The sequence below is a fragment of the Squalius cephalus genome, assembly GCF_949319135.1.
Source record: "Squalius cephalus genome assembly, chromosome: 13".
NCBI classification, from domain to species: Eukaryota; Metazoa; Chordata; class Actinopteri; order Cypriniformes; family Leuciscidae; genus Squalius; species Squalius cephalus.
This window is the reverse complement of record NC_137134.1, coordinates 19,288,148-19,301,213: the sequence shown is the minus strand read 5'-3', so window position 1 is coordinate 19,301,213 and position 13,066 is coordinate 19,288,148.

The following is a 13,066-nucleotide window of genomic DNA, read 5'->3' as shown; positions in this document are numbered from 1 at the left end:
GTGCCGCCCCTGAGGAGCCGGCCGTGGACACGAAGGACATGGCGGACACAGAATTCAAAATAAATATACTCTTTATTAAATAATAAAAACAATGTTAAAAGTCTCTTCAGTTCAGGTTATCTCTTCATGTATCTCTTCGCATTTCTCAGCACCTTCGGACAGAGAGAGGAATGGACATAATCCACAGCTTCCGCGTTCTCTTCAGCGTTCTCTTCGCGTTTCTCAGCACCTTCAGACAGAGAGAGGAATGAACATAATTCACAGCTTCCGCATTCTCTTCTTCAGCGTTCTCTTCGCGTTTCTCAGCACCTTCGGACAGAGAGAGGAATGGACATAATCCACAGCTTCCGCATTCTCTTCAGCGTTCTCTTCGCGTTTCTCAGCACCTTCAGACAGAGAGAGGAATGAACATAATTCACAGCTTCCGCATTCTCTTCAGCGTTCTCTTCGCATTTCTCAGCACCTTCAGACAGAGAGAGGAATGGACATAATCCACAGCTTCCACATTCTCTTCAGCGTTCTCTTCGCGTTTCTCAGCACAGCATTAGCAGGCTCTTCACTGGACTCAGACAGAGGGAGGAATAGACACGTGTAACTCACAGCATTAGCAGGCTCTTCGCTGGACTCAGACAGAGAGAGGAATAGACACGTGTAACTCACAGCATTAGCAGGCTCTTCAAGCATTAGCAGGCTCTTCACTGGACTCAGACAGAGAGAGGAATAGACACGTGTAACTCACAGCATTAGCAGGCTCTTCACTGGACTCAGACAGAGAGAGGAGAATATGTATAACTCACAGCGTTTAGCAGGTTCTTCCAGCATTAGCAGGCTCTTCATTGAGCTCAGGCAGAGAGAGGAATGGACAGCTGTGATTGCGAGTGAACAGCAGAAATAATTCCCACACTCACATTTCCACCACACACTGTAAGGTTTCACTCGTGCTCATTTCCACAATAAAACTGCAACTCAACAGACCCACAGTGCACCAAGGCCTCCGCCCGCCATCCAGCCGAAGTTCTCTCTGGCTCTCTCATCTGTCTCTCTCATCTGTCTCTCTCGTCTGTCTCTCTCTCGTCCTCTCTCTCCCGCGGCCTCCCGCCGCGACCGCGGCCACGGCCGCTCACGTACTGCGCGCCTCACCTCTCCTCGTCCCGGGGAAGAACCACACTCACTTTCTCTTCCTCTGACTTTTTATACTCTCATGAGCTAGTGTGGCCCCATTCAAACGCTCAGCGCAAATTACCCACACCTGCTGTCAATCCGCCACTAGGTTACCATAGCGACAGGCACTCACCCAGGCTTTGGGACGGTGTTTCGCTTCCCAAATCTCAGCGGGGACATTTCTCTAGCAGGGATAGTCCCGGGCTTATTTGTCACCCCGTGACATACCCCCCCACCAATCCGCTCCAGTCCCTGGAGCGGGACGCCGAAGAAAAGGGAAGGGAAAAAAAAAGAAGAAAACAAAAAAAGAAACAAAGCAAAAATAAACAAAAAAAAAAAAAAAAAGGAAAAAAAAACTGGTCACCATACCTTCGGCCCACGGTTGCTCAACTCAGGGCGGCATCCTGCCGACTACGCCATTTTATGTCACAGGTCGGGGTGGAGCGCCAGCGGGCGGCCCACCCCTTCGCTTGCGTGCCGCCCCTGAGGAGCCGGCCGTGGACACGAAGGACATGGCGGACACAGAATTCAAAATAAATATACTCTTTATTAAATAATAAAAACAATGTTAAAAGTCTCTTCAGTTCAGGTTATCTCTTCATGTATCTCTTCGCATTTCTCAGCACCTTCGGACAGAGAGAGGAATGGACATAATCCACAGCTTCCGCGTTCTCTTCAGCGTTCTCTTCGCGTTTCTCAGCACCTTCAGACAGAGAGAGGAATGAACATAATTCACAGCTTCCGCATTCTCTTCTTCAGCGTTCTCTTCGCGTTTCTCAGCACCTTCGGACAGAGAGAGGAATGGACATAATCCACAGCTTCCGCATTCTCTTCAGCGTTCTCTTCGCGTTTCTCAGCACCTTCAGACAGAGAGAGGAATGAACATAATCCACAGCTTCCGCATTCTCTTCAGCGTTCTCTTCGCGTTTCTCAGCACCTTCAGACAGAGAGAGGAATGAACATAATTCACAGCTTCCGCATTCTCTTCAGCGTTCTCTTCGCATTTCTCAGCACCTTCAGACAGAGAGAGGAATGAACATAATTCACAGCTTCCGCATTCTCTTCTTCAGCGTTCTCTTCGCGTTTCTCAGCACCTTCGGACAGAGAGAGGAATGGACATAATCCACAGCTTCCACATTCTCTTCAGCGTTCTCTTCGCGTTTCTCAGCACCTTCAGACAGAGAGAGGAATGAACATAATTCACAGCTTCCGCGTTCTCTTCTTCAGCGTTCTCTTCGCATTTCTCGGCACAGCATTAGCAGGCTCTCCACTGGACTCAGACAGAGAGAGGAATAGACACGTGTAACTCACAGCATTAGCAGGCTCTTCACTGGACTCAGACAGAGGGAGGAATAGACACGTGTAACTCACAGCATTAGCAGGCTCTTCGCTGGACTCAGACAGAGAGAGGAATAGACACGTGTAACTCACAGCATTAGCAGGCTCTTCACTGGACTCAGACAGAGGGAGGAATAGACACGTGTAACTCACAGCATTAGCAGGCTCTTCACTAGACTCAGACAGAGAGAGGAGAATATGTATAACTCACAGCGTTAGCAGGTTCTTCCAGCATTAGCAGGCTCTTCATTGAGCTCAGGCAGAGAGAGGAATGGACAGCTGTGATTGCGAGTGAACAGCAGAAATAATTCCCACACTCACATTTCCACCACACACTGTAAGGTTTCACTCGTGCTCATTTCCACAATAAAACTGCAACTCAACAGACCCACAGTGCACCAAGGCCTCCGCCCGCCATCCAGCCGAAGTTCTCTCTGGCTCTCTCATCTGTCTCTCTCATCTGTCTCTCTCGTCTGTCTCTCTCGTCTGTCTCTCTCTCGTCCTCTCTCTCCCGCGGCCTCACGGCCGCTCACGTACTGCGCGCCTCACCTCTCCTCGTCCCGGGGAAGAACCACCCAACAGTCTCTCTTCGCTGGCTTTTTATATCCTTCTCAATGCTCGCATGGCTTTGTCATGGCTCTAGATTAATTCCCCACACCTGATGTCGATTTCCTCATCCCGGTTGGCAAGGCAACAGATACACATTTACACGGGGGGGGTGGTGCGTCCTTGTTATTAAACCGGAGGGGACACAATTGCGGCGAACTTCAGTTCCGCCTTCTCATTTGTCACACCGTGACACATTTTTTTGCATTTATCATTGTAAATAATCTGTCAGATTAGTCTCTCTATATCATCTAAACCCTTTTAAAGTATTCCATTAAAAACACAATCATCCTTTTAGTTAACGGTACTTTTAGAATATTTTGCAACTTGTCATTATCTGTAATTTTACATCAATCTGCATTCATCAATTCACTAGCTCTTTCCTTTAAAAGGATTCCCTTAAGACTTAAATCTTTCAACCTTCTTTTAATCTTCAATCTTCTTACGACTTCCATCTATTAACTTTCCTTTAACTTTCTTTTCTCCCTTGCACGTTCTCTTCACTTTCTTTTAGCACTGCATTCACATTCTTAGTTCTTTCTCAGACGAAAACTTTAATATCGCCATTTAAATACTGTTCTACTTTCAAAAACCCACATTAATACACGTCACTTTCACGTTATCACTTTCTTTTCTGAGTGTCCATTTACAATAATGGGCTAAATGGCCCCACTGACCACAATTAAAAAAACTCTCTTTACCTATAGTTTGATCATTGAGCTTGCAAACAGCTCCAACTTACTGCACACCCTTGAAGCAGTGTGTCCCCATCAGGAATGTAAACAGAGCCACTGATAAGCAGTTCTCTGTATTCTTTTACAGTCCACCAGTGTGGATTCAATCACAATAGCCAAATCATAATCTTCATCATTATTATTGGCAGCACATTCATTTTCATAAGTTGCAATGAAAATCACTCAACATATTCTCAGGGGTTTTCACTAAACATTTTCTTTCTAAACTTCACATTTCTTTGAAGTCAAAGCTTCAGGGCACAGCTGCTTACAGCGTTTGCTCTCTTCTGTCCTATACTGTTTGTTTCAGGACTCTTCATAAAGTATAAACATTTGTACTATATGCCATCAATTTCCAGAGCCGGACAGTAACGGAGTACATTTACTTGAGTACAGTACTTAAGTACAATTTTGAGGGATCTGTACTTTACTCGAGTATCATTTTTGGGGAGTACTCATGACTTTACTCAAGTACATTTGAGAGGCAAATATTGTACTCTTTACTCCGCTACATTTCTATCCATAACCGTGAGTACCCGTTACTTCTTCTAAAAAAATAATAAATAAAAAAAAAGGAAAAAAGAAAAAGCGAGCGACAGTGCGCGAGAGAGGCCGAGTGTGTCTGCGCGCGCGACCAGCTCTCTCTCTCTCTCTGCTCGTTCATTCAGTTAAACATGCGCCCTGTCACAAGCGGCAGTTCATCTACTTTACTCACCGATCAAATAAGACTTTGGCGGGACAAAAATTCACTTTGGCGAGCGCTAAAACAAGTTCAATGCAGGAAAATTCATGCGTGAATTTAACTGAGTAGTACATGACCATGCACTCGCACAAATGGCACCACATACAATTTGAACTCGCACATTCTCAATAAAATGGTCGCATATTTGGTCGCAGTCTGGAACCCTGTGATTTGATTGATGAAAAAAAGAGAAACTCACATGTACACACAATTGTTAGCTGAATTTTCTTTTCTGATATTACACATTAATGTAAGCTGAGCATTTGCGTTGATGTTCTTGAGTATGCGGTGTGTTTAACTCAGTCGGGTTCAAATGTGGGTGCAAAAAATCCATTAAAACTCTAGCAGAGGTTTGTCAGAGCGTTGCCATTGTGCTATTGCCTTGTGGGCAAGTGAAAATGTTAAATAAAGCAGCATGGTAAAAAGATGAAAATGACTTGATTTTACTTTCAATTTCTTTACATTCTCCAAGGTATTAACTAGGGGTGGAACGGTACATGTTTTCGTATTGAACCGAATCGGTACGGGCGTCACGGTTCGGTAGTCTACATGAATTTACACGGAGAATACGGTATAAAAATAAATAAAACTCGCGTGCAAATTAATTAATGTAATGCGGAACTACTGTTAGATACGCGGGTTCTTTAGGGACACCTAATCTGTAGCCCCGCCTTAAGCTAGGTTTGTTTATACCTTCTTATACTGTCTATGGTTTATACTTTCGCCTGCCTCCGCAGCGCGAGCCTCCGCTGACCGTGCGCGCGCCTCCCCAAATGGACGAGGCATTTATACTTAGCGCTCGCCGGTGTATATTCTTTGAAACGACAGGGTGCGACAGGGTGTAATTGTCCTCTAAACCATCAGGAATCAGTGGTTTGAAGTAAGGTAGGCTACACTCGTGAATGTTTATTTTAGTAAAACAACACTTTAGTACACCAAAACCACACAGCAAAATAATCGTGTAAAGCAGTAAACCAGATTATTCCTTGTGACATTAGAAAAAAAAAAATGGATATGAGAACGTAACCTACAACTAAATTAACGTTATCTTACATAATTTCTAAACATTTTTATTTAGTTTTGTGAACCTTTTTATAAAACATGGCCATTTATTTTTATTTAAAGGGCTGATGTCTGCTATTGTAGGCTCATTTTGTTAATGTAAGCAACTAATTTAGACGCAAGAACTGGGTGCCGGTGCTGTGAGATGTACATGCTCGGCCAGATTCGGCTCGAAGTCGTGCGTCTTCGGATGCGGAGCCGTGCGCTAAAAGCCGTGCACTGCACACCGCCAAGCAAAATGTGGCCTTGCACACCCAACGCGCATGACCGCCCACACCACAATGACGACATTTTTGCTGCGCGCACCCTCGCGCTCGTGCGTCCACACATAAATAAGAGATGCTTTATTTTTAGTTTTATAGCTGATTGTCTTATTTTGTTTACATCTTACTTTACACACTTCAGGGCAGGCTGTTGCAGCTAGCTCAGGGGAGAGACTGTATGACACTAGGTGGTACAGCCTGAGACATGCACAATAAAAAAAAAATTGCCTTCTGCATTTTTGTTTTGCTTTTCCCTCCATTGTACCGAACTCGTACCGAACCGTGATGTCTGAACTGAGGTATGAACCGAACCGTGACTTCTGTGTACCGTTCCACCCCTAGTATTAACATTAACATTTTTCATAACTCCATGTAGGACGTTTCTGTACATAAATGTAAGCACTATGGCAGTAGTAATGCAATATTTAGAAAATGTACTCTTGTACTCTTGGTACTCAAGTACTTTTAAAAACAAGTACTTTAGTATTTTTACTTGAGTAGACATCTGACTGTAGTACTTTTACTTGTACTTGAGTAAAATTTAGCAAGGGGTATCTGTACTTTTACTCAAGTAATAAAGCTGTGTACTCTGTCCGCCTCTGTCAATTTCATTAAAACTGTGTTGAAACAGTATTCCTCTATCAAATGGTTAGGCTGCAGAATCAACTTAACGTTATCCATATTTTCTCAGTCCCACTTATCTCTGCTGTTCCACAAAAAAACTAAATATCATATTACTCATCTCTCAATCCCTAAATCGCACAGGCAGCCATTATAGCTGCTTGCTCCAACTCTTGTTATGAAAATTCTCTAGACATCACTATTTTACCAGTAAAATAAAATTGTTTCCCATTTTGCTTAATAAAACTTTTGTTCATCTTTATATCATGTTAATCCCTGTTAATCATACTCAATGCCTTATTTTTATCTAAAAACATACCATTTTTAACTTAATTTGACTTAACAGGCGTTCATAAATTGTTCCACGAACTCTATCTTCCCCTACATGCTAGTTCCTTCTGCATCTGTTCTCTTTTATCTGCAATCCAACAATTCTCTGTTTATAATTTCCATCAGGAAAAACATTCTATCTTTCCCTATCTTTTTTAGTTCAACAAACTACTGTCTGTTCACAGTTTTACACACATGCTGAACACGACTACAACAACCTTTTTGTTAAACAATTATCCGTTTCTCAATTTCTTGCATGCATTTCTAGCCGTAATTTTTCATTTGACACAAAATAGGTGTGTAAAAACGATCTGGTTTACTGTTAGATGACCCCATTTTGGCTGAGTTCCTCTTTTCTGGATTTCACAATTCGACACGTGTCTTACAGAATCTGTCAAACGTCTTTGACAGACCCGATCTTTTACTCCGAGATCGGACGGACCTCTGCTTGTTTACGTTCCACTCAAAGTTTTCTCACGTGCGCTTATTCGCTTGCTCAATTCTGTTTTACTTGATTAATTCAACCTGGTCTTGTAATTACGTTCCACTCAAAGTTCCCCCACGTGCGCTTATTCGCTTGACTCAATTCAATGTGGTAAAACTTAGAGTAGAACACAATCACCCAGAAACTTCTTAATCCTGTTTTAAACTAAGGTTTACATAAATTTCGAGTAGAACGTAATCATCTCAGCAGCTGTGATTTCTCTGAATCACCAGTGGATCCCCTGTCCACTAACGAGCTAAGTGAGGCAGAAACTGGTCTGCTTTGTCAGATCAATTTCTCCCCATAAAAATTTGTGATTAACTGACTCACCTCTCGCTCGTACCAAAAGGCAAAACCCAGCCAACATGGTTCATGTTCACTCACAATTATCAAATTACACTCAACTTCAATAAAACAATTTGCCGTGTCTTACCCAGAGATGCTTTTTTCTGTTTCTCCCGCAATCCGCGGATTCTTTATGTTCCTGGTGGGAGCTTCCTCCACTGGCCCTGAATGCGGTATTGGCTCTCTCTCCCGTAATCTGTTGAGTTTCTATCCCAAACTGTCGAGGTATGAGACGGCCGCCTGTTGCTGCCGAGGTCGTGCACTTTCCCGTCAATCCGTTCTCAGGACCAGGAGAAGAAGCGTCCGCACAGGATCCCACTTCTGACACCAGCTGTAATAGCAATTTTTATCTCACTGGGAAAAACAGCATCAACAGGTGTAAGAAACATTCAAGAGGCAAAATTGTAATAAAGAAGGAAAGGCTTTATTCACTGAGGATTCATTACAGAGCCGCAGCCACCCAGCTTGTAAGCAAAAATCCTGAAGGCATAATAAAACTGAGACATTTTATACAGGTTTCTAACATCTTGACCACACCTACTTAGTTTTCTGTAACTTTCCAAAAGATACCCCCTATCTTCAACTGGCCTGGACTGGTTTTCTACCCCCCTGAGCAGGTCACACTGTTCTTTGTCCCTGAGAAGCCAAAAGGCCTTCATTTATGACCTAAATTGCCTCCTGCTTCCCCTAAGGGGAGGGCATGGGACCCCATGTTTATTGTTTAAACGACCCCTGTATTCTCCTGGCCGGATCCTTTCTTCAGCTGTTAGAAAACCCTCACAGAAGCACATGGTCAGATGCTACTACACATAGTTAAATGAAATCAACAAGTTTAAATGAATAAACACAAGAATGATGAATTTTTCATTAACACATCACGTCTTCGACATTCTACATTTAGTCAAATCTATTTCTAATCTAACCAACCTAAACTAATTTCTCTCTCAGCATCTGTGGATGTAGGTATAGTGAACGGCACAGAAGCCAGACCTCATTCAAGACCCTACATGGTCTCCTTTCAAAGAAATAACAAACACAAATGCAGTAGCTTCCTTGTGTCACTGCATTGCACACTGCTATACATACAGTAGTAAGCTTTTTTGTTCTGTTAGAATTTCGTTGTGAGAGTTTCAAAGAGACAAAGAGTCCCAGACCGCTGCAAAAGGGTCTTCACTTGGTGTGACTACTTTCGAAATGATACATACTATGATAGTACCCAACCTAGTATGTACATGACTTCTAGTGAGTCTGCCCATTATAAACCCAAAAATGTGTTTTTACTTAAATCTAAACCAAAGTTACCAAGGTAAAGTTGAGCAAAATATTTGTGGCTTTGCAATGGAAGCATCATAACCAAGTCAGTTAATGCAATATGATTCTAAATTCATATTGTTATCTAGTCTAAATGTAAAACTCAGTTTTTAACAGTCCTTATTTACCACTAAAACGCATGTTTTCTTCCTCGCCTTGACAGAGGAGAGAAGCTGACAGTCGTGGTTGGAGCTCATGATCACATTGGTACTAGCCACATGGAAGTCAAGTTCTACCACATCCACCCTGGTATGAGTCTAAGAGTCTGCTACACCATGCTACTTCAGGTAAATGACTGAGATAGGATTTTCAGGGAAAACTGCAATAAAACAATTGTGTATAATGTTGTGTATAACAATTGTTCAATAAAACAATTTTTTGAGGAAGAGAATGTCCTAATCCCCTATTGTTCACAAATCCAATTCGGTTTCAAATCTGATTTATGGGACTGAATGTTCATCTTGCAAGTGATGAAATGCATTCATTCAGACAGTGATGTCTGGATGTCTGATATCTGGTGTATCTACAATTTTGCCTTGCTATGCAATTTGTGTGTTTTTAAGGGGTTCAAATTACTATGTATATATAGGCATTCAAATATGCCAAAAATAAGAGTTGTGTCTGAACAAAGATTTAGAGAACTGATCGTAGAACTGGAGTAAAACTATAGTCTCATGCAATCATTTTAACAATATATAAGCTGCAAACATAGCAGCATACCTAGTAGTCAGATTATTCTGAAAAGTAAAATTATTTATCAATACAATAAAGTTTGTCATCCAGTTTATATTCATTATGAAATTTCTCAGCTTTAAGGATTGATTTACTTGCTGTAGCTACATGTAAAGGTCAAAAAGATAAACATAGTCAACTAGATCTCCATACCAAAGAAAGATAAGGACATCAAGGCCAAGGCCCAATGCAGTGTTGCAGGATGGGGGGAAAAAAACACCAATGATAAACTTGTTGCGAGTGATAAACTTATGTGCTGATGTCACAATGATAAAAAGCATGTCAGAAGTACTGGGAGAAAACGTATTTCCCCTCACGGGTCATGGAGGATTTTTTTCAGGTACAAAGTATATTCTGGAGACATCATAAATAGTGTAGCAGTTCAATTTTATTCACATGCTGTAACTTTCTCCACTTCTCAGGGTGATTCTGGAGGACCTTTGGTGTGCGACGAAGTTGCAGTTGGTGTCGTTTCATTCAATCAGTGAAAGAACTGTGACTCACCTACATTACCCAATGTCTATACCAAGATTTCCAAATGTATGCCTTGGATTATTTTTTGGAGGTGTGAAGCAAGAACTTAATTGACAAACATTTTATTTCCTAAAAACACACTGTTGATTGCATGTGTGGATTTTTGGAGATCATGTGACAAACACCAAACACTTTTCAGTGGAAAGATTAGCTCAACCATTCTCACTAGGTTTCCTGTGGGGGGCTGATCGCGTCGCATGTGGTCAGACACCCTGTGAGAAACACTCTAGTTTGCAAAGACATCAGAAATAGAAAATCGTATTAGTCGTGAGACTCACAATATAGATTGCAAAAGGTCTATTCTTACTGGAAGCACCTGAAAATGTACATGTTAGCTCACACACCTATCATGACACTTCTACAGTAACTATTATTTATAGTATTGTAAGCCATTTTCTGATAAGACTGAACACAAGAGCTCTTACAAGACACCATGCAACAAAACAATAAACCTGCTAATCTGAAGAAAAGACCCCAAAGAAAGCCATATGCTCAAATACCTCTCACCTCATTCATAAGCCCCCTCTACCATCCTGGGGCATATGAAAGTAGGTCACTGAATGAAGACTCTGGATGTCAGAACCTTGAGATTTCATGATTTTAATTCTTTCATGTTTGGTATCATTTTAAATGTCTCAGTGTGATTGGTAAAATGGTCTCAATTTCACAACAGTCACTTATATTATGAGAAAGATTGAAATAATTAAACTAATTCTGTTCTGCTGTTAAAAGTGTGTGACTCTCACAAGGTCTCTGTGGAGAATGCTTTCCTATCCCTGACCAGGCGTGACCCTTGGGTCATGGGATCCTGTTCAACCAAAAGGTCTTCTGTAATTTACAACTTTGGGGCTGTTTTACACAACACCGTTTTCAACTTTTTATGCGTTTTGGCAGTTCATTTACACGACAATGGCATTTTGGGTGCCTGAAAACGCAAACTTTTGAAACCGGGTTTCAAAGTGCAAGTTTTTAAAAACGGTCTCGGTGTAAACAACAAAAATGCGAATCGATGCTGACGTCGAAAAAGACGATGATGTCATGCACATGCGTATGACGTGTTCAGTCTATAGTGTTTCATCGCCATCTAATGGCCTGGCAGCAGAATACTGCTATATTATATATATAATATTTTAGTCATTTTTGCAGATCCGTGTGAATGGGGATTATTTTGACAATGGAAAGGAAAAACTTCTCCGTTTTAAGCATATCGTTGTAGTGTAATCGTAGATTGAAGATTTCTTTGTTTGGTTCAGGGTATTTAAATTCGATTTGCTACAGAAACATTTTTTGTTATGCTGATTGAAAGTCTCTTCGCATCCTGATAGCAATCACTAATTTAAGAGGTATAAATGTATTATATGTATAAATATATCATCTGTGGAAGGCGTAGGACCATAAAATGTTCGTCCAATCATTGCTTTTGGTCCAACCTGCTTGTCAAAGTTTGTATTTTCATCCCTCCGCGCACCCTGCTCGCGCACATCACACGTCATCAGCGCATTTCATGCTATGCAGAGTTAGTCAGACGTCAGTCATCAATCGATTGAGCACCACAACCAAAACAGCAGCCACCTTTTACAGTTCCTCCTGAACCAAAACAACAAGCTTATGCTGGGTTCACTCCATAACTACCGCAATTTGGAAGAGATGGAAACCTGTGACGTTATACTCGGAGCGACAACACTATCAAAGCAGAAATAAACCTGCAGCAGTCAGGTGGTACAGGCAGTGTTGTATAAAGTACTAGAAAGCAATACTTGAGTAAAAGTACAAGTATCATACTAGAAAAAGACTTTGGTAGAAGTGAAAGTTACCTTTTAGAATATTACTTAAGTAAATGTCTTAAAGTATCTGATATATACTGTACTTAAGTATCAAAAGTAATTTTTTTTTTTTTTTTAAAGCAAACGGTTAGAACTTTGATTGTGAACTTTATTGTGGCTTTATTGTGGGGTGGGTGGGGAAGTTGTTGGGATGTAAAAAAAAAAAAATCTTGCATCACAATATGCAATATTGACTAATTTGGATGAATATTAGGTACACAAGATAGGCATTAATTTTTCTCAAGAAAATAAATCTCACCTAATGCTGTAAACATACAGAGAGCCCTATCAGATATAAATATAATGCGTTTTTTATCATAATAACAACTTTGTTTAATGATATAAGTAAAAATATAATAAATATGTAATATAGTACACATATTTAGCTAAATACTCTCTATAGCTCTTTTTTTTCTAGCCAACTAACGTGCTATAGCCTATATTATGGTCATCAAATGGCTTTCCTGAGGTAAATGTTATGTGACATAATTGTTCTCCAGGTGTTTTACTGACCCTTTCCGCGGTTGAAAAACACTGATTGATCGATATTATGTATGAGGAATATACATTTCGGTAAGTTGTACTGTTTCTTTTAACATTGTTCATTCGTGTTTATTTACTATTAGCTAGTATAGATGATCGGTTCACGTGCGCTAGGGATCTGTCACGTCACATTTACAAGCGCCAAAACGGTATTTATTGTTTGAATTTCGTAATAAAAAGCTGAAATTTTTTTTCTATCATAACTAACCTGCTCTGTCTAGTCTGTCGGTCTCCGTGTCCTCTTTGCTTCACGATTTTTCTGTGCGTGAGAAAATGGATGTGTGGCGTGAAAGCGTGTGAAAAGTGTCAATTGCGTGTGTCTCACGGTGAATGCGTGAGAGTTGGCAGCTCTGTGTCAGGGTGGTCGTCAAGATAACGGGAGGTCCTCCAGTAGGTGCTTTTGCTTCCATGGCGGTTTCAGTTGTGCTTCCTCCTCC